The sequence below is a fragment of the Trichechus manatus genome, unplaced genomic scaffold (genome assembly GCF_000243295.1).
Source record: "Trichechus manatus latirostris isolate Lorelei unplaced genomic scaffold, TriManLat1.0 scaffold00026, whole genome shotgun sequence".
Taxonomy (NCBI): domain Eukaryota; kingdom Metazoa; phylum Chordata; class Mammalia; order Sirenia; family Trichechidae; genus Trichechus; species Trichechus manatus.
In genome coordinates, this window is record NW_004443962.1 from 19,640,401 (window position 1) to 19,664,292 (window position 23,892).

At 41.1% G+C, this 23,892-nt stretch overlaps 1 protein-coding gene across 13 annotated transcripts in view; it reads left to right on the forward strand.

The window, feature by feature from the left end:
* Positions 1 to 23,892, forward strand: part of ZBTB20 (zinc finger and BTB domain containing 20) — a 920,614-nt gene that overhangs the window by 870,571 nt on the left and 26,151 nt on the right. The window lies entirely within an intron of this gene.

The following is a 23,892-nucleotide window of genomic DNA, read 5'->3' on the forward strand; positions in this document are numbered from 1 at the left end:
TTCTGCCACACCTTATGGGCGAGATGACGTAGAATGGCCCTAGCCCAGAAATCCCTGGGTACAGCAAAATGAATGTTTCACTGAATAGAAGGGGGAAAAACCCACGAGGCTCGTTTATTGTGCGTTACCATGAGCATCTTCCAGCCAGGCCGAGAGTTCGCATGCAATGTGCACAAGGTACGAGAAGGCACCACTGCAGAGTTCCTCATCGGCCCTTAGGAAGCCAGTGGGTCTGAGCTCAGGCGGGGCTTGAGAATGAAGTTGGAAGGAGAAGAAATAGGCAGGGGAAATCTAATTTCCAGGGACTTAGAAAGTCATCTTGATTTTGCCATTAAGATATGTAAGTCTTCTCGGCTCCAACCTGTTGTTGAAATTGATTATTCTTCCTTCCAAATATATTTGGGTTGTAGTTTGTCCTGATTTGAGCCTATACTTAGAAGAAAATTGTTTTTAGGAAAGATTCACACAAATCTGTCCATTTGGAAATTGTTTGAGAGAAGACAGGAAAGAAGTTTATTTTAAGCTGTTAAAAATTTTGGATGCTCTTCTTGCATTCAAGAGATTTTATTTTATTTTTATTTTATTTTACTTTCAAATGTCATTCTTACCATTGATTAATTTAAAAGCCTAATTTCTTTAAGATAAAATATTCAGTTCCTATTTAGAACTAACAGATTTGGGACATTTAAAAATAGTACCCTTGACTTGTTCGTCTCTGTAACTTTAGAAGCATTCCACCAGTGTGTGGTGTTCTAAGCTCTCACAAGTGCCTGAATTTTTATAGCACCTTTTTATTTGTCATGTGTTTAGTGAAATTATTCTTAGTCATGCCTTAATGCCCATTTCCTCTCAGTCAGTATCTTCCCAGTTTACAGATGAGAAAACTGAGAATGTTGACCCCCAGATAGATAAAATGACTTGCTCGTAGTTAACTCATTTGAGTCCTGAGGGATGCTTTTGGATTTGCTCTCATAATGAGCAGTCAGGATTCTCTGTTCCAAACACAGACAGCATTCCTGACTCTGAACAAGCATCTTAAAAATGTGCGACTACCCATATTGGTGACCAGGTCACAGAAACATGATGGAAGAAGCATCCATACAAAAGAAAATTCTACTCTGGGTATGGGCTGGTAAGAGTGGGTCGGGAGTCCTTTGGTGGCATAAATGGATAAGCACTTAACTACTAACCGAAATGTTGGCGGTTCAAACCCACCCAGAGGCACCTCAGAAGAAGGGCCTGGTGATCTGCTTCTGAAAGGTCACAACCTTGAAAACCCTATGTAGCGCAGTTCTACTCTGAAACACATGGGGTCGCCATGAGTCGGAATCAACTAGACAGCAGCTGATTTAGGGTGGGTGAGCCACAGTGTGTTTGCATATGTAAGACACCAGCCATGTTCTAGAGCAGAGATGACAAATCTGACCCCTTAAATTCTCAATTGGCTGTTTAACCTGCTGAGCCACTTCAAATTTGGCAAAATAGCCCAGTGATGTTCAAAACGAGAAAGAATATAGTTGAGAAATGCTTTCATTTGTGAGACGATGAGGTTAATGTTGCTGCTGAAATGTGTGTGAATGCAGTTCCCTTTGAGCATTCCTCCCGTTACCTCCGTCACCTCCTCACCATTCCTAAAAATCGAACGGTAAACAAACTCAGAGAGTGATAAGGGAAGACATTAAGGCAGGTTTTAGAAAGCAAAGGGTACAAAAACCTTAGGTATTTGTGATGGAGCAGTTATCTACTGAACAGGCAGAGTCTGAGCTGAGCAAACTCTACCTCAAATGCTTCAACAGGGCTAAACCAAGTCAGTAGAGCACACGAAGCTCTCATATGAGAAACCTTGGTTGACCACTATCAAGCTGTGACACGTCACGATCATGTACATGCAATGTGATACGGGAGACCAGAACTTTTGCTTGCATATTTCTTCCATTTTGCTTTCCCCCAGATAAGGCTCCCATTGAGAGGAGAAGTGGCTCTCCTTTCTCTGGCGATCCTTCCTGCTCTTGGCTGCAGACACACCTATTCTGGTGTCTTCCTTTTGTTGGTAGCTGACATTCACGGTTCCTTACCTTCCCATGTTTTGTACCGTCCTCATCAGACTGTCTCGTTTTTGTGTCCTTGCCAAGATGCACTTATGCATTAACAGTTTTTATTTATTTTTAATTTAACCTTTACACATTAGCAAACTGTTGTGTGGCTGGGTTTAACTTTAGCTCTGTAGGTAGTGTGACTCTGCTGGGGCTTAGCACTGTCGAGGAGACCAATGGGCCCTTCCTTTCTCTCTCTTGCCATCCACCTTCGTGGCCTCCCCCTCCCAACCCTTTGCTTCACCCATCCAAGTCTCCGTGATTAAAATTTTTAGTACACTTGGCTCATTTTGAACTTTTAAGCAATTTTTTAGTGAACAAAACAAAGAGGATTTTTACGGCAAACTCCATTAATGCCACATTAAGCCTGACATTTTAATTACCCCAAAGTCAGGAAATGCAAAGTTCAGGTTCCCACAGCAACCAAAAGTGTCCCCTCCAGTGACTGCATCACAGCAGATCCTTTCATTCCCTGATTACACAACACCGGGCATGGGGACATTGTTTTTGTCCACGTATGTGGAAGGGAGCACAGCTTTTATCCTTTGTTTTCTTCCTGTAACTACAGTTGAGGATATGGGTCTTTAGCTTCCCTCCCCAGACCATCTATATGTATGATCCTGGAGCGGAAGACTATTACAGCTTTACATGTGCACATGGACAGAATTAAAGTTGCTGTGGGAACATTAACTCTGATTTCCGGACTTCCGTGCCAGTCACATTTAAACCATAATGTTGTAATTTTTGGCATGTAATAAATGTGCATTTCATGTACACAGACAGAAAGAAGCATAAAATGTATTTTAAAGAGCAATTAATTACTAACTTTGTGATTAAAAAACATTTGGTGCGTGTTCCTTCCCATTTAGCATCAGCTGCTGGTCTTAGCCAGGCCTAATAGATGACATACTGTGTCTCATCCTGTATCTCAGATGTACTTACTGTATGTTCCTATTCTTCCAGATAATTAATTCCCTTAGTAAAAGCTGTAGGGGAAACAAAATGGAAGGAATATGCAAGCATGTAAATAGGGTAAAGGACATTTTGAAGGAAGTGATTCATTTCTGCAAATAAACCTCTTAGTCCCTGATGAAGAGCCAGAAAATCTGCTAAGTGGGTGTAGACAAAGGTTTCTGGCCACCTTAATGCATCTGGTCCCGGGTGATAAGAACAACTTGAAAGCAGATTTCCCCATGAATTCCGGGCATGCCCACTGAGGGAGTGATTTTACTCTGTAAGAACTTTTCAGGCTTAAGGCTTAAAAAGTTATTTTACTCCGTAGGAACTTTTCAGTTTATATGCATTCTGGGAAAGAAAAGTTGTAGGGAATCAGGTAAGATGTGGGCTTTGCTGGAGAACCCCTGACTTAGAGAAGAGTATTTTTTCTTCTTTTAATTTGAATATTGATAACTCCTTTGTGTTGGAGAAAGTGGAGAAAGGAGTATTTCAAAATAACTGTTTGAACAGGGCTGTGAGTGAAAGGAATTGATAGCAATACTCTATAGTATTGTGTTTTAAACACGCACGTGCTTGAGTATATCTTTGCAGCTGGGTAAGATAGAATATTTATGGAAAGCATGTGTAGTTTAAACTCAGGCGAAGCTTTAAGGGGCTACTCGTGAAGAAACTGAGCTCTGTCGTTGCTGTTTGTTCATTCTCTCTCCTGTTACGTGTTGCTTTGTGTTCAGTTTGATTGCATATGGTATTTAACCTTTAAGAAAGATACTTCAGTTTTACAGGGCTCTGATTAGCTTTTACTTGGCCTGTCTGTATGTGTGAGTGTATGTCTGTATGAGTGAAAACTGCTCAAGCAAATTTGAAGGTCTCTGGCAAATTCCTGCATGCTCAGAAAGTTTCCAATCGGAAAGCTGATTCAGTGCAAAATCTTCCAAAAACTTCCTGAGGCACCTGTTCACATGAAAAGATTGGATTTCTGTTGGAGGTGCTCAGAAGACAGTGTTTATAACTGAAGATCTCTGTTTGGGGTGCCAAAAAATGAAAAACATTTTGGCCCCAGAAAAGCTCCATAAATGTTCAAAATGTATAATCAAACAAAAGCTTCATTTGGATTCAAATGCATGTATCTCAGCAGATGTGTCTAAACTAACTGGAATCCCACAGGAGCAGCTGAACTGGATTCTGGTAAGTCTTGATAACTGAAAGAGTTATTCTTAGACTTTGGAAGGACAAAAATGGTCCATCTGTGAAGATCCGTAATATAGACATGGCAAAAAACAGCATCCTCTGAAAGAGTTTATTTATGGAATTTAGGACAAGTTGGACAATCCTAAAAACATTTTGGGGTCACACTAATTTGCAGAAGAAATACAGCCAAAATGGGGTGGAATAAGCAACCATAGACAGCTATTGTCCTATGCCTTGCTATTCATTTTCTAACAGATTCCGTAACCGGGGCAGTAAGTACAGCGGCTTTGTATAACTAAACGCTCTCATTGCCCCCAAGATGTCCTGAATTTCCCGGGACCCTGATTCATATAAAGAAATAGATATGTTTGCTCTTCCATTGCTAACACTTAAAACTGTTTTTCTGGCATTTCATTAACCAAGTAAACTTCCTACCTATTAAATGTGGATTCATTTCTTTAAAGCTAGGCTTTCCCTTTTTAAAACGTCACCTTTCCGCCTCTGAGTTAATTGATATGTAATCTTTTTGGAATTCTCCTTGTTACCTTTGTGGGGGAGGGAGGTTTGTGCTTAGTGACTACTCTAGGATTTACATTTGAAGACCAGTTAACTTTTTTTATCTGCTCTAATTTTGTGGAGTTTCCACTTACTATACCTAGGGAAACATTTATTTCTAAAAATTACATTTCTTGAAGTTTCATATTTTAATCTACCTCTTTTTATAAAACTTGCCCTTTCCCTATGACTCATTTAACTGGGTGTCTTCTGTGGTCACTAAATGCAGCAATCTCTAGTAGTCACTCTTACCTCACTAATTCATTCATTTGCTTAGTCATTACTTTAGTCATTCAACAAACATTGAATCACTGCTTCTGTGCCAAGTCCTCAGCTAGGACTAGGAATGAAGATATGAATGAGATACTGATCCCACACTGTAGGAACTCACAGTCGTTTCTAAGCACTCTACTATACCTGTCAACCTATAAAGGGGTAAATATAATGCAGTACTAAAGTATTCAACTATACACAAAATGGGAGTCCCTTGTGGCACAAATGGTTAAGTGCTCACCTACTAGCCCAAAGATTGATGGTTCGAATCTGTGCAGAGGTGCCTCAGCAGACAGTCCTGGTGACTGGTTTCAGAAAGGTCACAGCATTGAAAACCCTGTGGAGCAGTTCTAGTCTGCACGTGTGGGGTTGCTGTGAGTCCGAATTGACTCGGTGGCAACCAACAACAACAATAAACAAAACGCTACCAACTTCCTGAGGCAGGAACCCAGAGCAGTGGGAAGGGGACGTTAGATCTGGTTATGAAAGATGAGTAGGTGTGTGTGAAGTGGAAGAGGTAGGGAATGGCGTTCCTGGCAGAAGGAACAGAAGCAAAGGCACAAAAACAAAAAAGAGCGTGGTGTGTTCAGGAAACAGAATTTAGTTGTGACACTCAGGCCTTCTTACACTCGGCCTCATTTTAATCGCATATTCAGGTAACACTGCCTGGACATGGCTGCCTTTTAGTCCCTTTTACAGACGTGTTACTTTCCAAATAAATAATAAACGAAGACACCCTGCTTATTTTCTAATAGGCAAAAGTGCCCTTCCTTCCATGTAGTTAGTAGAAGTAGGAAGTATTACGAGGGCACTAATCATGATGTATTGATCAACAAATCTCAAAATAACTTTTCTTATTGAGAAGGTTCATTCCTGGAGCCAGAGTCACCTATAGGCATCATGCTGAAACTATGTCGTTGGCTCGGAACTCCTTAGACTCTAACAGTCTGTCCTCTGAGGAAGTCCTCCAGGGTCCCATGGCAAATAGGGTCTCATTGCCCTTTGCCTCAGGGTGCACCATGCCAGGGTGCTCTCCTAGATATTGCGTGAATGGGCTTATGGTTGTCCACATATAATTGTTAAGACCAAATGCCAGTTTTCAAGATACCAAGCTGTTATTCAGTATCCCTGGGTGGTGCAAACAGTTAAGTGCACTGCTGCTAACCGAAAGGTTGGAGGTTCAGGTTCACCCAGAGGCACCTTGGAAGAAAGGCCTCGTGATCTACTTCTGAAAAATCAGCCATTCAAAACTCTATGGAGCACAGTTCTACTCTGATACACCTGGGGTCACCATGAGTCAGAGTCAACTTCACAGCAACTGACTTTTTTTATTCTATTCTTCATCTTGCCATCTCATCTCTTGCCAGAGTACATCTGTAATTTTCTTCTGCAGCTGCTACTGACAGTTTCATATGTGCTTCCTCAGCTCGTGGCAGATTTCTTTATGCAAAATTAGTGCTCCTCCATATCTGACAGGCTTTCTCACATCCTGACTTAAAAAATAAAAATCCTACATGCACCATTGTCCTCAGGGATGGATCACTTAGGACCAATTGAGAGCATACTGAGGAGTTCTCCAGTGTGGTCTTTGCTTTAGATGAGATACGTTCACAAACAACCCCTCCGCAGAGTGGTTAAAGACATGTCCCCACGTACCCAGTCCCACCAGAACATTTATTTACTCACCTGGCAATTGTTTTAGTTTCCTAGTGTTGCTGTAAAGAAAACAAAAATCCTCACAACTGGACCAGTAAAGCAACATCATGATAAACGGAGAAAATATTGAAGTTGTCAAGGGCTTCATTTTACTTGGATCCACAATCAACGCCCGTGGAAGCAACAGTCAAGAAATCAAATGACCCATTGCATTGGGCAAATCTGCTGTAAAAGACCTCTAAAAAGTGTTAAAAGGCAAAGATGTCACTTTAAGGACTAAGGTGTGCCAGATCCAAGCCATGGTGGTTTCAGTCGCTTCATGTGCATGTGAAAGCTGGGCAACAAATAAGGAAGACCGAAGAATTGACGCCTTTGAAGTATGGTGTTGGCAAAGAATATTGACTATACCATGAACTGCCAGAAGAACGAACAAATCCATCTTGGAAGAAGTACAGCCAGAATGCTCCTTAGAAACAAGGATGGTGAGACTTCATCTCACATACTTAGGACATGTTATCAGGAGAGACCAGTTCTTGAAGAAGGACATTATGCTTGGTAAAGTAGAGGGTCAGTGAAAAAGAGGAAGACTCTCAATGAGATGGATTGACACAGTGGCTGCAACAGTGGGCGGAACCACAGCAACGATTGTGAGGATGGCGCATGACCGGGCAGTGTTTTCCTTCTGTTGTACATGGGTCACTTTGAGTTGGAACCGACTTGACAACGCCTAACAACAACAGTGCTGCTATGATACAAATACCTCAAGTGGGTGGATTTAAAAGAGAAATTTATTTTCTCACAGTTCAGGAGGCTAGAAGTCTGAATTCAGGGCATCAGCTATAAGGCTGTCTGCCTGTTGGCTCTGGAGGATCTTTGTCTCTGCTTCTGTAGCCCCAGCATTCCCCGGTTCCTTGATGATCCTCATGTGGCATCTATCTTCCCCTCGTTTGTGTTTGTGCTTCTTTCTGTGTCTCATCTGCTCTTTTTATAACTCAGCAGAGATTAGGTTTAGGACACACCCTACACTGATATAGCCTCATTAATGTAAACAAGAAAACCCTATTCCCAAATGGGATTATGTCCACAGGTAAAGGGGTTAGGATTCCAACACATATTTTGAGGGACACAATTCAATCTGTAAGCAAGCATGTGTAGAGTACATCTTACGTGCTTGGTGCTACTCTGAATTCTATAGGATTCACAGTGGTGGAAACACAGACACTACCACCAAGAATCTTAAAACTTAGGACACGTGTTCAAATCACCATTTTTTAGATAGAATTTCAAAAGTTCATGAAGTGCATTATAATTTAATTAACTGTGACATCCAGTTATGTTTTTCAGAGAAGGTTCCATTTGCACTGTCTTGAAGGATGAATAGAATTTCATAGGAGTTGAGGCATTAGGGGTAAGGTATTGGCTGTGGTGAAGAGCTATGGGAGGGTTTTAAGTAGGAGCAACCATGATCAGGACTTTGCTTTGGAAGACCTAATTTAGCAGCAGGTGTGTGGAGGATGCATGATGGATCTGAGAGTGGGGTGATTGTAGGGAGCAGAGAGCCCCAGGAAGCTTTATCAGTTCAAACTATAGGTAACCTGAAAGGGGCTAGAGATAGTGGGACTAGGCAGAAGCTAGGTTCAACAGGCTTTAGGGACCAGGGTGGACAGCTTCTGGCTCTGACTGAATGTAAGGTTAGAGAGGAAAACATCAAAGTTCTAAGATCCAAGATCAAACATCTAATATATCACGAAGAAAAAGAAAAAAAGGTAACGTTTAGAGGAACAGAATGGAGTTCCATTTTATACAGTGCTGAGTGAGATACCAGGCTTACACCCAGTGGAGACAACTAACATTGAGTTAGAAATAGGGTGCTGTAGTATAGGACAAAGATTGAAATTAGGGCTAGCAAACACCAAGAGGCTATACTATAGACCATAGATGTGGAAGTAAATTTCAAACAAGTCTTCATTAAAAAAAAGAAGGAAAAGAGATGAAACCTTGAGGACCATTTGCACTGAAGGATAAGAAAGACAATGAAGAACAATCAGAAGAGGAGAAAGAAGAAAGTCTCAGAGATAGGAGGGAAAACCAGAAGAGTACAGCGGGGCCAGCAGTGTTGGGTGCTGCCAACCCATGGAGGGAGAGAACTGGGAATAGACCGCCTTGGGGTTGGCGATTGGTAGGTTCCTGATGGCCTTCAACAGAGCAGAGCCAGATGCATCACAAAAGGGGATTGAATATTTTTTATGATACAGGAGACCTAAGCCCATTTATAGACTGAGGAATAAAAACCAGTGTTAAGAGAGACTCTGCAGTTAAATAAGCAAGGTGAAGGGAAAAAGATGTCCCATTTCACGAGGCAACTGGAAGGATAAATACATGTAAAAATAATTTTGGAGACACTATCAGAGCCTAATGAATCTGTCATTGTTACATTAGTTTTTTCTCTACTTCTTTCTGACATCACTTTCTCTTCCTTTTAGCTAATAAAAAATACAGTTTTTCAAAATTTTTTACATGGCTTCTTCAGATGACTTCACAAATACTCAGTTGCTTACCCTCAGTAATCCTGGAGCATTAGGCAGAGGACAAGTATCATATGCTTTGAACATTTAAATTTTCTAAATGTTTAAAACAAGTCATCCCAAAGCCTGATTCTTTTTAAAACACTACAATCTGTGAACTTCTTCATGACAGGCCCAATTCCAGTAGCTCTGTAGTTACTAATAGCAAACCTATGTGTTATTCTCATGTCTTCTTCATTGTCATGAAACATCCTCAAGTTCATTATTTGTGGGGTTTTTAACTTGTTTGCTTAGAATCTATTGCTCTCTTTGATGACTAAAGGTCTTGTAAGGCCACTGCCACCTGGACACAAGGTGTCCGTAATTACTTCTACTTCAGGATGGTGATCTGGAACCAACTAAATCAAATGTTATTTTGATCTCTTATTAAATTACCTGTAAAACTAAATGAAAAAGTTATTTCAGCACTACAAGAAATTATATAAACAACCACATAGAAGAATTTTGAACATGAATCTTTATAATTTCACAAGGCAGAATGAGTTCATAGTTGATGTCAAAATGGACATTGGAGGAATTTTTCCTTTCCTCATTAACTCCAAAAAAGAATCTTCTCCTACCTACCCATTCTGAATAGTTTTAGCTAGGCTTATGCTATCAGTTTTATATCATGATCTCACACAGTATTAAGCCAGGGCAGACAAATTTGTGAAAAGCTTTGTATGGCAAGTAGAGTAGTTAGTATATGAAGAATTTCAAGAAGTGGTAACTAAACTAATTTTGTCATTCATTTCTTTGCTATCATCTCGTCTTCTCTTGTATAATCACTTACTGTATCATTGTGTCATATCTCAAGTGGGTATTTGGATATAAAAAAGATAATGGGAGAAAGGTATAGTTTTCTACTAAAAACCAAAAAAAAAAAAAAAAACCTTGCTGTTGAATCCTTTCTGACTCATAGCAACCCTATAGGACAGAGTAGAACTACCCTATAGGATTTCCAAGGAGTAGCTGGTGGATTCGAACCGTACCTAATTCCATGACTCACAGAGAAGACATATGCAGATTCTGAACTTGAAATCCTCCAAAGTTAACCCCAGGGAAGAGGATGCATGTTCCTTCTTTGGGGAAATATTGTAGTCTCTGCATGCAGGCCTGGCTGCTATGTTTTTGTTTTTGTTTTCTTTTTTCAATTTTGAGAGAACCCCCAGAAATCATATTGTTGTTTTTGTTAACTGCCATCGTAGTCAACCGCCGACTCATGGTGACCCCGTGCACAATGGGATTGGACCATTTTGATCCATAGGTTTTCATTGGCTGATTTTCGGAAATAGATCACTAAGCCATTCTTCCTCCAGAAATCTATCCTGTTCCATTTTATTCCTGATGTAAAGGTCCCAGGGGGTGACTGGGTCCTGGGACTTCTTAAGAGGCCTAGTAATCCTGAGCTAGCACGCTGAGAGGAGCTCCGAGTGGCCTGGTGTCCTCGGGCAGTGATACAGGCTGAGGCTTTAGGCAGAAGGGTTCCCCCCACACCCCAGAGCAGGCCTGGGCCTCCAGTCTTGACGTGTGCTGGTCTGGGACATGGGTTTATAACGTTCACCAGTTTGCGGTCAGAGAACTACAAGAGGGAAAGAGCCACTTCCCCAGGACTTACTCTAGTCGGGCCCCCAAGAGTGAGCTAACAGGCAAGGAGGAGAGGTCCAACGTGAACATCCAAAGGCAGGATGGCTTCAGAAGCCTTCTGAGTCCCTTCAGGATGCCTGCAGGCCTGTAGCAGGGAACATAGCAGGCTTCCAAGGCCATTTCTGGAACATACTGACAAGGGACTAAGATTTGAGTCCCATATTTTTCAGAAAATGTTTTCTCACCCCCATGGTCTAGTCACTGCTCTTTTCAGTGTAAACTTCAGCCTCTGACTGTATTTTATTTGCCTTTACTCGGCCTCCTGTGCTTCCATTTCCTTGTATGTATAATGGGAATGCAAACAGCATCAATCTCATGGGGTTATTACAAGGACTAGATGGAACACTCTATGTAAAGCCCCTAAAACAGCACCAGATAAGCAGGCAGTACTCAGTGAATTTTAGCATTAGATGTAGTTTAAATGTTTTAAATTATTAAACACAAATGTACTAAAATTGATGCAACATAAGTGGTGGTTGTAGCAGGTGCTCTGTACTTCCTCCTGAGAATGACGGAGGCCAAAAACCCCTAGATCTATAGGAGGAGACCACGTGTAGAAGGTTATCCTCTCCACTTCAGGAAAAGCCCCTCTTCTTGCCCCGGCTTAGATTCAGGCCTGAGTAGACTGGGACCCCGCCATTTTCTTTGCCTTTTTTTATTCCCCCATTTGTCTTTTCTTTTTCCCTAAATATAGAAGGGACTAATACTGACTAAGCATCTACTTTGTGTCAGATACATTATCTTATATCATTATGATAAAACACTCCATTCTGCAGATAAGGAAACTGAAGCTCAGAGAAGTTAAGAACCTTTTCTGAATTCGCCCTTCTTGGTAGGAGAAGGTTTACAGTATAAACCTATAAGTATTTTGCTTGCTTCTTGTCCTCAAGTGCATTCTAACCAAGGAGAGACTTCCAAATTCTAGGAAATGACTGTGTGCTATCCACCTCTGAATACATTGTGGACTGTGTGCATGGCCTACTGTGACCTTACCTGTCCTCTCACTGCGGCCGCCTTCAGCCCTAATACCTGAAGAGGCAACACAGCAGACCCTGAGAGTGGACAGACCACTGTGCTTCCACAACAGAGAACTCTTTCCAAAGAGACGGCCTTACAATACAGAAAACATCTCTCATCTTCTTGAAAGACAGTTTCCTGATGACTTCAGACTATTTTGAAATAATTCAAAAGAAAAGCAAAGTTAGATGAGTGAATGTGTTTGATTACAGAGGAGAATTGCTCTTAAACACCCTGCTCACCTGTCCTTCATTCTGAACCAGTTTAGTTGTTGAAAATAAACTAAAATACTGTAATCTTAAGAAATTCAGTATGACCTGCTGGCTCATTACAGCAAGCGAGCCTTGCCTGTCTCACAGGACCCACAGAGTTTTTGGTAATGCAGGGAGAGAATTTTGGACGTTTGCTTCTCTTACTCCTACACAATTTTGCTGCTGACTATAGAATTCTGGAGACACATGGGTATAGAACTTTACTTACAAGTCTCTTAGTAATGGTAGCAGATCAAATGCTAAGCTGGATTCTGTGCAGTCTGTATAAATCCCAAGTGAGGGTTTTAAAATAATAACTCACTGAGTCATGATTTCTGCATGTCATATACAGTATTCTTTAAATCACACGTTGATGGCTAATCAGCAGAATCCAAAGACACAAATTAGATGGTACAATATTTACAGAGAAAATATATGCGTAACCTGAAAAGTAACAATCCTCAGGGTTACGGTCTCCCCTCCCCCCACAAAAAAATGATAGCAGTTGCAATCTGAGCTGTCAACATTGTAGCTGAAAAGCAAATGAGTATAACGATAGAAATAGAGAGCTTCAACTTCTTTAACTTCTTGGTTAAAGGAGTCTGGACCTTCCAGAAATCGGAGACAGATTCAGAAGAAATACTAGGTAAGATGAATTACTCCTAGTCCTCAAATAACATTGTAGCGGTTAAATTACTAAAGTTTATTTTGTCGAAGAGGAAGAAATTTTGTGAGGGCAGAAATCCTGTCTGTCTTTTTCACTGCTGGACTCCTAGCCTCCAGCAGAGTACTTAGCCTTAGTAGGTGCTCAGCAAGTATCTGTTGGATGGATGGATGGATGGAAGGATGGATGGATGGAAGGATGGATGGATGGATGGATGGATGGATGTGCTGGGGAGAACTGAGCAAAGGTAAGGACATTATGCATCTGTGAACATTTCGCCATTTGTAAAAGTATAGGTACGAATTTGCTACCTGATTTTTTTATTGTTCAGCAGACCTACAAAATAAAGTGCTTCACAGATACCCTCGGGTTTTTATGTTGGGAAAACAAAATAGCTTTCTGTTGGATGTAAACTGCTACATATTTTGATTCTAGTGGCAATATGGCAGGGTTAATGTCAACTTTGTAGTATAATCTGGTGCCTGTTTTTTATAGATATCATGGAAATAGATACTTATTTTCAAGATGCTCAAACAGATGATTAGGAGAAAGCTCCAGCAAACCTTGAAACAACAAAAAGGAAAGGTTTTCCCACTGCCACCTCCCATTATTGTAACGTCCTGCGCCATTTTCTGCGGCCCTTTGTTTCACCCTTTCCCTGGGTCTAATCTCCATCTATGGAATATAGCATGTGACTGCTAGTCTAGCAAGGAGACAGTTCTTGGGACATCCACCTCCCACACGCAGGACTCCCAAGCTCCTCTCATGGGATTGGCATGATTTGATTAGCAGCATGCAGAGCGGGCCCAGGGAAGCAAGCACTTGGCATAACATTTCAGTGCCCTCCTGCCGCAAGGGCCCTTCAGAGAGTTGCTTCACACCCACCGTCCCTCAATGAGCCGGACAGTGGAAAGATGTGTAGGAAAACAAATTCCTGGCTGAGTGAACAGAGGGTTGAATGAATGAGAGATGAGTTCACTGCTCCAGAAGTTTCAGCCATCCCACTTGAATAGAAAACTAACTTTAAAGCTACTCTGTTCTCAGTGGCATGATTTTGTATATGCTCAGCTCTGGAATATGGTTGCCATCTGCTGCCGGTGCGTAAGACTGAGGAAATGTTGGGGTGGGTAGGAGGAGGCCAGGAGGGAAGAAAAGAGACACTTAAAACGAGCTAATGATCTCCTTTGTGTTGGAGTCTAGGTTTCAGAACATCAGTCCTGTACTTTAAGAACAAAACACCAGTGTGTCTTAGACAAAACCAGGCGCCGGCACATCAGATAAGGCCTGCGCTGTGTAGTGTTCAGCCACTGAGCCTCCAGAAGTTATAAAAGTGAAATTAAAGAAGCAAACTGAGGAAACCAAAGGGAGAGAAGGGTTAGGGTAAAATACAACCAGGGGGGCTATGCAAATGAATCTACTAATTAAAGAGTTGAAAAATGCTATAAATCCCAGGGATTTAAGGATCTTTAAAAGATGTAAGACACTTCTCCCTACACTCCAAGTATACTGTGTTCCTTTAGTAGAATCTCAGGGTGAAGTGATCTGGCCATTGTGCATTGTTGCGCATTTAAACAGTTAAGAATTACAGGCTGCTATACCAGAGGTATGGGGGTGGGGGGTCGTTTAAAAACAGAAAAGGCTGTTAAACAAAGCCAATAAGACTACAGCATCTCTCTAAAAGGCGGTCCACAGCTCACAGATCTTCCTAGTTTCCTTGATACTATCTGTAGAGATTGTTGGTTATGGCACGGAATTATACTGATAATTTAGATACTGAAATAACTTGCCAGAAAATAATAATTAAGCTGGGAATGGGCATTAGTGAAAAAAAAACTGATTACAGTAAAGTTAACTACTTGAAAAAGGTTAGCTAGTTGACTAAGTACAACATTTGAAGGCAAGTACTTTTGCATATTTAATAGTAGTTGTGTACCTCAAAAATGAAAATTTTGCCAGGTGAGGAGGTGAATACAAGTATAAATTTAGCAGCACTGACACTCCTAGGGATGCGGGAAGCCACATTCGAGAGCACAAAACTGGGCCGTGGGCACCATGAGGTTCTAGAGTGTCAGCTCATCTCCTTGTCCTGGGGCCTTGGGAGCCATATCTCACGTGGTGCCTGGAAGTGGGCGAATCCATAAACATTTGTTGGCTGCATGAGTTCTGGCCTTGATTCCTGCCCACCATCAGTGACAAGTCACACAACTGTGACTCAACCACAGTTAGAATATTAGTAATGGCCTAAGCCTATCCCTTGTACAGTTTCTCTTCCTAGAACCCTAAGTGCCTTCATATTCCATTTGTCTCTGCAACATCTCTGTGAAGCACTAGCATCTTCATTTCACAGATGGGATAACTGGTCCACAAAGGAATGACTTAACTCTGTCTTTAAATATGAAATGATTGATAATCATACTGACCCAGCTCATTGTACTTTTTTTTCACATTTTTTCATTGTAATTTTTCACATTATTTCAGGTTTCCCAGGCAAAGGACATATTTTATCTTTCTCATTATTATTTTTAATTGGTTTTCAGACAAGTTGAGATAAAAACAGAATCTAACAAATATCCCATGGAGAGATTTAGTGTTCTCTTTTCTTTCAAGAATAAATTAAGACCTTCTCTGCTCCTCTCTGCTGGCTCTCTCGGCAGATAGTCAAAATCCCATGCCAATTTTCAAATGAATAGGGGCTGTTTCTAATAGCTTGATCACAGTCCCCTCTATTGAGGAAACAGCCTTTTAAATTCATGTCTGGATGCTGCAGAAGCTACTTTTGGTTCTCAGCCTTAACAGTTTGACCTGAAGGTTCTTAAACAGTCCTAATGGCTAACCTGGTTGTGAGTTCAGCAGTAAGTTTATGTCTAGTATGTGAAAGGCCGAGGAGAAAACTGGTGTCTTTTATTCTCTCCAATGACCTACACTAAACATGGCATATTTGCTTTGTAAATGAGGACACCCAGTGGCCACCAAGAGAAAATATGCTAAGCAATCCCTGACGCTGTTAACGTAAATATAAAAGCCCATTATCAAAGTTTATTGATAGATATCCCTGTAATACCTGTTGCCAAAGCAGTTTAGCTTCCCTAAGTTAGCCAATGTGGTGAGAGCTTGGTCTGATCATTTTTATATCATATCACGGGTTGGTCATCTTCTCTCCCTTGGGTCACAAGGTGTGGTCAGCTTTGAATTCCACTAAATTCTCAGATGACAGGAGAACTCATTGAGCTGTCTCTGGGGGGAAATTGAACAGGGAAGTGGGGATAATAGCATCGCATGTGTCAGGAATCGTAAATGAATGAGCACAGTTTGTGGGAATTCAATGAACACACAAAAAACTCATTGCCTTTGACCTTAAATTCATACCTAAAATAGAACTATGGCTGTCCCCTGATGTGAGAGGGAAGGTAGTAAGGGAGAGGGAGAAAAGTATTACACAGAACTTCAGGGGCTGGACAGATCTCCTGGGTCTACGGCATGTAGACACACCTCAAAGAAAAGGTGCACCCTGAGGCTCCCACTTATTGCCAGCATGTTTGTGAAGTGCAGTGGAGAGTTGACCAAACAAGTAATCAGATTGGATCTACTCAATGTGAAGAAATGTGCTAGGCAGTGTGAGGAATCCAAATACACACACACATACATATATACATATATTTGTATTTGTAGTTACATAGTTACAATTATAACAAGGCAAGGTACTAGCCTTCAGGGAGCTTGGAGTCTTCTTATAAAAATAAGACAGACACAAATGAAAAAAAAAAAAAGAGATTATAAAATACTGCTAAAGACTGAATTGTGAAACAAGTTGTGAACATTTGTGACAAGTTCAAATTTGTTCCTAACTGTTCAGGTGCAAGAAACATTCCTTATTTTTCTAAATCAAATTAAATCTGAGGCCCTATCACTAAGTTAGCATGGAATTCAGTCAAGTGTAGGGACTCCCTTCCCCTCCCTAGTCTTGTACAAAACTCCGAAAATCTAGGCAAGGGTCTGTTTCTTAATCCATGGTGGTCTCCGTCATTGACATTGCTTGTCTACCCCACAGAGATGCCACTGAGCCTCGTCCTTCTGACAGCCAGTCACTGATGCATTAGCTGGGCTCAGAGAAGCCCTTCACAGTGGTCTTTGCCACTAAACATGCCCAGCCACCATCTAAATCCATCGTCCCAACTGGAGTTGTGTAAGCTGAGACATCAAACCTTGGCACCTTCCCCATTTGAGGGGAAGATGACTCTCTTTCTCCTGAGTCAGGCCACCTAGTTCTAACACCAAAGCACCTCCTCACCCCATGAAGAGCTGAGCTAATTCGCACTAGTGAACCTGGATCCCTTCAAATAAAGCCCTTTGTCTTAAGACTTTGTCTTTAGAGTTTAACTTCTGATTTGAGATCTGAAATCACACCTTCCTTGGGCAAGGGAGCCCAGAACTTGTATCCAAAGCTTGGCCCTTCTTACTCATAGATAAAGGCAGAAGAAAATTACCTTATTATCATGAAAGTTTTCTGATTCAGGAGAAACAAACCAGAAATTAGTATCTCAGTTTATTACCTCACCAACTAGTAGGATTTAGGAAAAGGGAGAACTCAGGATGGACTCCAGTCATCAAAGAAGGTTTCACAGAGAAGTGCTTTGTTTAGGGTTCTTGAAGGGTACATAAGATTTGGTGTGTAAAGAAAGCCCAATAATTTCATAACTCAGGACCAATTCAGCAGAAGAAGAGAATTAAGAATGAATACAACATGTGCAAAAGATAGCAAAACGACCACCTCTTGGATTAGCACAGAGAGTTTATTTAGGGAGAAAAGAGAATATAAGACCAAATCAAATCAAGTCAGTGAAGAGAGAGCAGATAATTAGAATGTTAACTATCACTATCGAAGATTCTTAAAGCTTAAGATCTCTGACCTTTAAGTCTTTTTTTCCTATAATATTTAAACAATAAAAATTATAAAACCTTACTCCTTAGTAGAATACTTATAAAGTATGCCTTCTACTTCACCTATTTACCAGGACTTCCCAGGGTTGCGAGTTCTATCAGACAACACTTATTTAGGCTCCTCTTCATCTCTCAGCATGAGCCAAAAAGGAACTTACATCTGGCTCTTTCGTAAGGAATTCCTGTGCCTGGTTCTATAATGGATCACCCTGGGTGGGCAGATGAGATGGAGTTTCAGTTACTCTCTTGAACTGGCACACATGTCATCATCTTTGTGCTTCCAGAAAGCCAGTCATGTAGAAAAAGAGAGACACCTTTTTTCTTGGCTTTTCCTTGTTGCGTTGGGATGGTAGTCCTTCACTCCTGAATAAAACAGTCTATCCTGGTCCGGTGGTGCAGTGGTTAAGGGCTTGGCTACTAACCAAAAGATCAGCAGTTCAAATCCACCAGCCACTCCTTGGAAACCCTATGGGGCAGTTCTGCTCTGTCTTATAGGGTCACTATGAGTCAGAATTGACTCGACGGCAATGGGTTTGGTTTGGTTTGATTAATCCTGGCTCAAGGCCACACCTTCCATAGATAAATATTGCAGCCCCCTCCTGCCAACAGAGCTATGCTTAAAAACCGTTTGTCATATTGGAAGCAATATTTTTTCCCAGGAAGAATCAAGCAAAGAAAACATTTGAGCATGAATCTGAAAACCTGCTTCAAAAGCAGTTTTTGAATAGCACAACAGAGGATTAAAGGAAATTCTGTGGATTGGGATGCTCTGTGATTATTCTAGTTAGAATGCTTTTTTAAAATGTCACCGTGGGGCCTGTTTGCTCGCTCATTGAAGTCCAGATGCATGTTTTCCCAAAGTAAAAAAAATTAATTTCTTACTATCTTTCATCATTAGTTGATGATATTTTCCAAAGGAATGCCATTCCTGGGAGTTATACTGGATCTTTGAACTCACTGAAGTTCAAAATTTGTTTTTCCTCTAAAAGAAGTATATGATGATGTAGAGATCAAAAGAAGACCAGATTACTAAGTAAGAAGATGCTGATTTTTATGTAGTCACTTTTAAAATTTATAATTTCTTTTCAAGCAACATAAAGGATCCTTATAAACTGTACATTTGAACATATAGATCCTTCTTTAAGGCCTGATCCAAGGCCAAGTTCAAACTCTAACTTTGTGAGTTTAAGTAGATCCTTTTGTTCCTTTTTGTATCCCACCCACAGATGCAGCATCTCTGTTTTTTTCCCCCAGATTTAGTTAACAAAGGAAAAGGTTATAATAGGGCAGCAGCTAAATTTGTAAGGAAAGAGCTTTAGAGGGGAAAAAAAGACCAAACTCCTAAAAAGGTGTCTCAAAAGGTTTACAGTATAAGAGGATTTAAAGGCCTCAACCTCAGATTTCACTGACTTTTCTCTTTAGTCCCAGCAGGTCCTCCCTCCTCAAGAAGAGCTATTTCATTTAAACTTTGGAATGAGGGCACAGGTATCTTTCAGAATGCTGTCTGAAATTATAGCTCTCCAATGCCTTTGTTCACAGAGTTAAAACTCAGCTTTCACAAGCTATATTGTAAGAGAGTAGAGGAGGTGTTTGAACTCTCAATGTTTTATTCCACTGGAATCAGATGCTCAAAGCATACAAATTCATAAAACAAGTAGTTTAATAATACCCCAAACTGAAGTTGTAACTTATTTCTATAATTGATTTCATTAGTTTATGCTCAATTAACTTATTGATGAATTGTTCAATTATAACTAAAAGGATTTATGTTTGCTTAAAAGAATACTCAATGTATTAATAAATGTATAGAAAAATATATTTATATACAACTAAAAAGAATAAAATGGGGGGCAGTGGTGGTTTAGTGGTAGAATTTTCACCTTACATGCGGGAGACCCGGATTCAATTCCCATCCAATGCACCTCAAATAGCCACCACCCATCCATCAATGGAGGCTTGTGTGTTGCTATGATGCTGAACGGGTTTTAGCAGAGCTTCCAGATTGAAACAGTCTAGGAAGAAAGGCCTAACATCTACTTCTGAAAATAGCCATTGAAAACCATGTAGACCACAACGGTCCTATGCACACCCAATCATGGGGATGGTAAGGGACTGGGCAGCATTTCCCGGGTTGTGCATGCAGCCACCATGAGTCAGGGGCAGACATAAAGAAGAAATCAGAGGAGAGGTAAAATAGGAAATTGGCAATAGAATGGGTCTGTGGGTAAATTTTACATAGAAAAGCATACCATGAGGTCCTACATAATTGCTAGAATTTGGCCTAAATTTTGATCGTAGGCTCCCTGCTAAACAGAGCCACGTTACAAGATTCATAGTGTCCAAAAAGATAAAAGTAGAACACAGATTTTCTGAGCACTGAGCTCTGGGAGAGGTTGATTAATATACATTTCGAGTATCAAAGGTCCTTATGGATTAATTTCTTCCATTGTTTTATGTTTAAAATCATTTATGTTCTTATGTCCTTTTACACAGTAGTATTCTCAGTAAATGTTTCACTAATGAATCTGAAAATTCAAGTGACCTGAAAAGCAACTTCATCAGTCACTTGTATTTGTAGTTTTTGACGTATGATCAGGCCTTTCTCAGTCCCTCTCAGAGGTAACAACAGGTAAAGACTGGGGCTGAAGAAGCCCAGAGCCACTAGGGACAAATGAAAAAGCTTTTTTCTGGAATGGCTTCTTTCTTTGGACCTGAAAATTGATCAGTCTATTAAACGTATTAATCTATTCCCAGCCTTCAGACAACATTTAAAGCTTTTACTTTTTGACAAAGTGAAGAAAAGAAAAGGAGGTCAGGAGTGGAGGATAAGTCCAGATTTGGGGTTGGGCCTGAGGATCATAGGACAAATTTGTTCCTCGTTCACAGTTTTTGCTCCCTTGTTCCTCATACTTGAAGCTACATGAAACTTAATGATGTAACAGCAGAGGAAGGAAGGAGGGAGGAAGGGAGGGAGGGAGGGAGTGGGGGAGGAGAGGGAGGGAAGAAGGATAGCTGGCTACCTGACTAAAGTACTGTAGAGTTTTCAAGTCAGCCTCTCAAGTCAGATGAACTCTGTTTTATTGGCAGGATTGGAAGTGCTCTTTGAGTTTGTATTTAGTTTTTATCAGTTTATACCACATTATCTGTTTAACAGTCAGAAATGTTAAACAGTATTTCCTAGTCCTTATATGGATTTGTGTTAACTGTCAAAGGGGAAGCACTCTGATTACACCTGATTTAGACCAAATTTTGGTAAATAATGGTTGACTTCAACATCCGTAAAATGATATGGCTGTCATATTCCTCCAAGCTTCAGCTAGCGTCAGTACTTTATATTTTTCTTCTCTTTTTTCTCTATTCCCTTTCAATTCTTTTTTTTTTTCCTTTTCAATCATTCTGTCTTCCAAAAGATAACTGCTGCCACTTTAACTGAGATTGTTGACTTTATCATTTAAAACAATGTCAGCTCAACTTAGGTTAAAGGGAAATAGCAGCTGGACAGGCCTGGCACATCAGACCTGTCTGGAGCACTCTGTAACCATGAAGGTTGCATCAGTTTTGGGCTTTTATGGCTGAATGTAGTCAAGAGCAGCTTAAAGAGAGATACGTTAAGCTTTAGGAGATTCTCAGTCAGTGGGTCTGAATTTGCGAGGAACACAGGCCACTTTGAGATTCTAATGAAAGCCTCTGACATTATCCCTGTGTAAGTATGAACATGTCCATTTATGAAAAAAATGTTGATAACCCCTAAAGCCCAGATGGGAATTTCTTAAGGATCTTTAAATGCTTGAAGTGTGTTCTAGAAATCTTTCATGAATGAAAATTCAAGCCATATGAAAGACATATCCAACCACAATACTAACATCAGAAATATAAGTTATATGATATAACATTTATATTTGAATAAGTACATACACATACAAATATTTCTATATTTATAAGATTAATTATGAACTTAAACACTTTAAACAAGCTAGTAATTTTAATTTGTTTGCCCAGCTAAAATACTAAGCAGTGACTATAAAAGTACGTAGAGGCTGTCTCCAACTTTCATAATTTTTTGGGAGGGTGAGGGGGAGTGTATTTCTTAAAAAATATGTTTGAAAGTCATTTCTGGAAATTGAATAATGTATTTGTGTTTTATGAGAAGGGTTCTGATACCAATGGCTAAAACGTGGGGAAATCCCTGATGGTTCCTACCTGCTAGGCTTAGGCAATCTGCAGATAGAGAAGAAATTGGGAGATGGCCCAAACCATACACCGTTTCATCATCCTTGCCATAGGCTGATGACCTCCCATGGTCCCCGCGCAGGAGCCATGACAGCTGGGACATGGTAGGTGTATGGAGCCAGGGTGGGAGGAAGACATCTTGTTCTGCCTGCCACCTCCCGCTTGCGGATGTGATTTCCCCAATGCTCCCAGCCACCCTCCAAAGATTGTGAGGCCACCAGTGAGATAGCAAGAGAGGTGGGGCAGGTGAGGGTCATCTGCTCTGAATGGCGATCCTGTGAGCAAGCGAGCTCCATGCCTCCTACAGTCTACCGGACCAGCAAGTTCCCCCTTAGCATATAGGTGGAGTAGAGGTCTTGTCCCCAGCAGGGCATGGATGTGGATTTGGGGAGTCAGGGCCTGAGTTACCACATGCATCCCTGCTTTCTCCAGAGAGCGCTGGTCCATCCCTAGTGTGTCCAGCCTGGTAAGCAGCTCCAACATGTGACAGCTTGAAGATCATCATTAATGGCTGGATATATGAAAAACCAACTTCAGCATGCTAAAAGTATCAAGGTACAGTGTAGAAAAGGGCACAATGTCTGAGGCTGGGTCGTGGAGGCCTGGCCACCCTAGCCCTATTTCACGTGCTGACCCACTTACCTCCTCTGAGCCTGGTGCCCCAGATTGAATGCTCAAGGGCTTTTCAACCCACCATTCTACTTAGACCCGTGGATTTGACCGAAATTATGTTGGTTTTAATTTGAGAGCTGATGTTTCCTCCCAAGTCCCAGGGGCTTCCAGTTCCCATGTCCCCTCTCCAGCACCTCACCCTTGCACCGGTCTCCGTTTATACATCCTTTTGCTTTCCGGACTGAGAAAGGGCTGGATTTCACACCTAATTAAAGAGATTGCATTGCCTGCTGTTTCCTTTCTTCTCCACTTTCCCTTGTGCTCGGCAGGTTTTATTCTCATGCTAAGTCCTCTCCCTGGACCCCCGCAGCTTACGGGGGGCGGGGGTGCGTCCATGCAACCTAGAGTCAGGCCGTCTATCTCCTGTTTCACCACAGGCAGATTTTCCCTTGCCTCCCTCCTGCCCCATCCGTAGTGTGCGCTGGCAGAGAATGCAGTCACTTAGAATACACCGTCACTTTCAGCTGTACTGTGCCTTGCGTGGTTCTAGTGAATGCCGTTATATAAATGACTGTATTTCTACTCTGGTGAAAAAGAAGTAGGTTGTTATTTAAAACACACAGAGAACTGTATATATATTTTTTAATCATTTTTTCATTTTGTCATCAGTTCTATGTTTATACCACTGTGGATTTTTTTGAGGGGGTGGGGGGGAGTGCATCCCTCAACACACATAAGCTATGTGAAGTTCTGTGGTTTGAAGAATTGAGAGGTTTTTTTTTTTGTTTTTTTTTTTTGAATAGCTCAACTGCCTATTCAGTGCTAGTCTAGGAAAGAAAGGAGTTGACGATTTCACACCATTCCTTCCTATACAGTCCCTGAATAACCATCTAATCAAGATTTGTTTTCAATGGGAGAAAATTCTTCTACAGTAGAGTATTTCAGATTTATTCCATTGGAATCTATACATTAATGTGCACTGGAGGAAAAGAATGTGTTACACAAAAGCCTGGACTTTGCCTTGCTGTGGCAGAAACTTTTTCCCACTGTATTAATGTTAAAAAGAAGAGAAAGGCTGGGAAAGGAATTACTTCAGCATTGTGTGCTGGAGGCACGAAGTCGCCTGAATGGAGAGGCAGGGACCCCATTGCATCTGTACCCTGTACCCGCCCGCATCAGCAAAACGGATTCAGCCTTTGAGGGCTGCTCTCTGTGGTGTAGGGCCAGCATACTCACGGAGCTGTTTA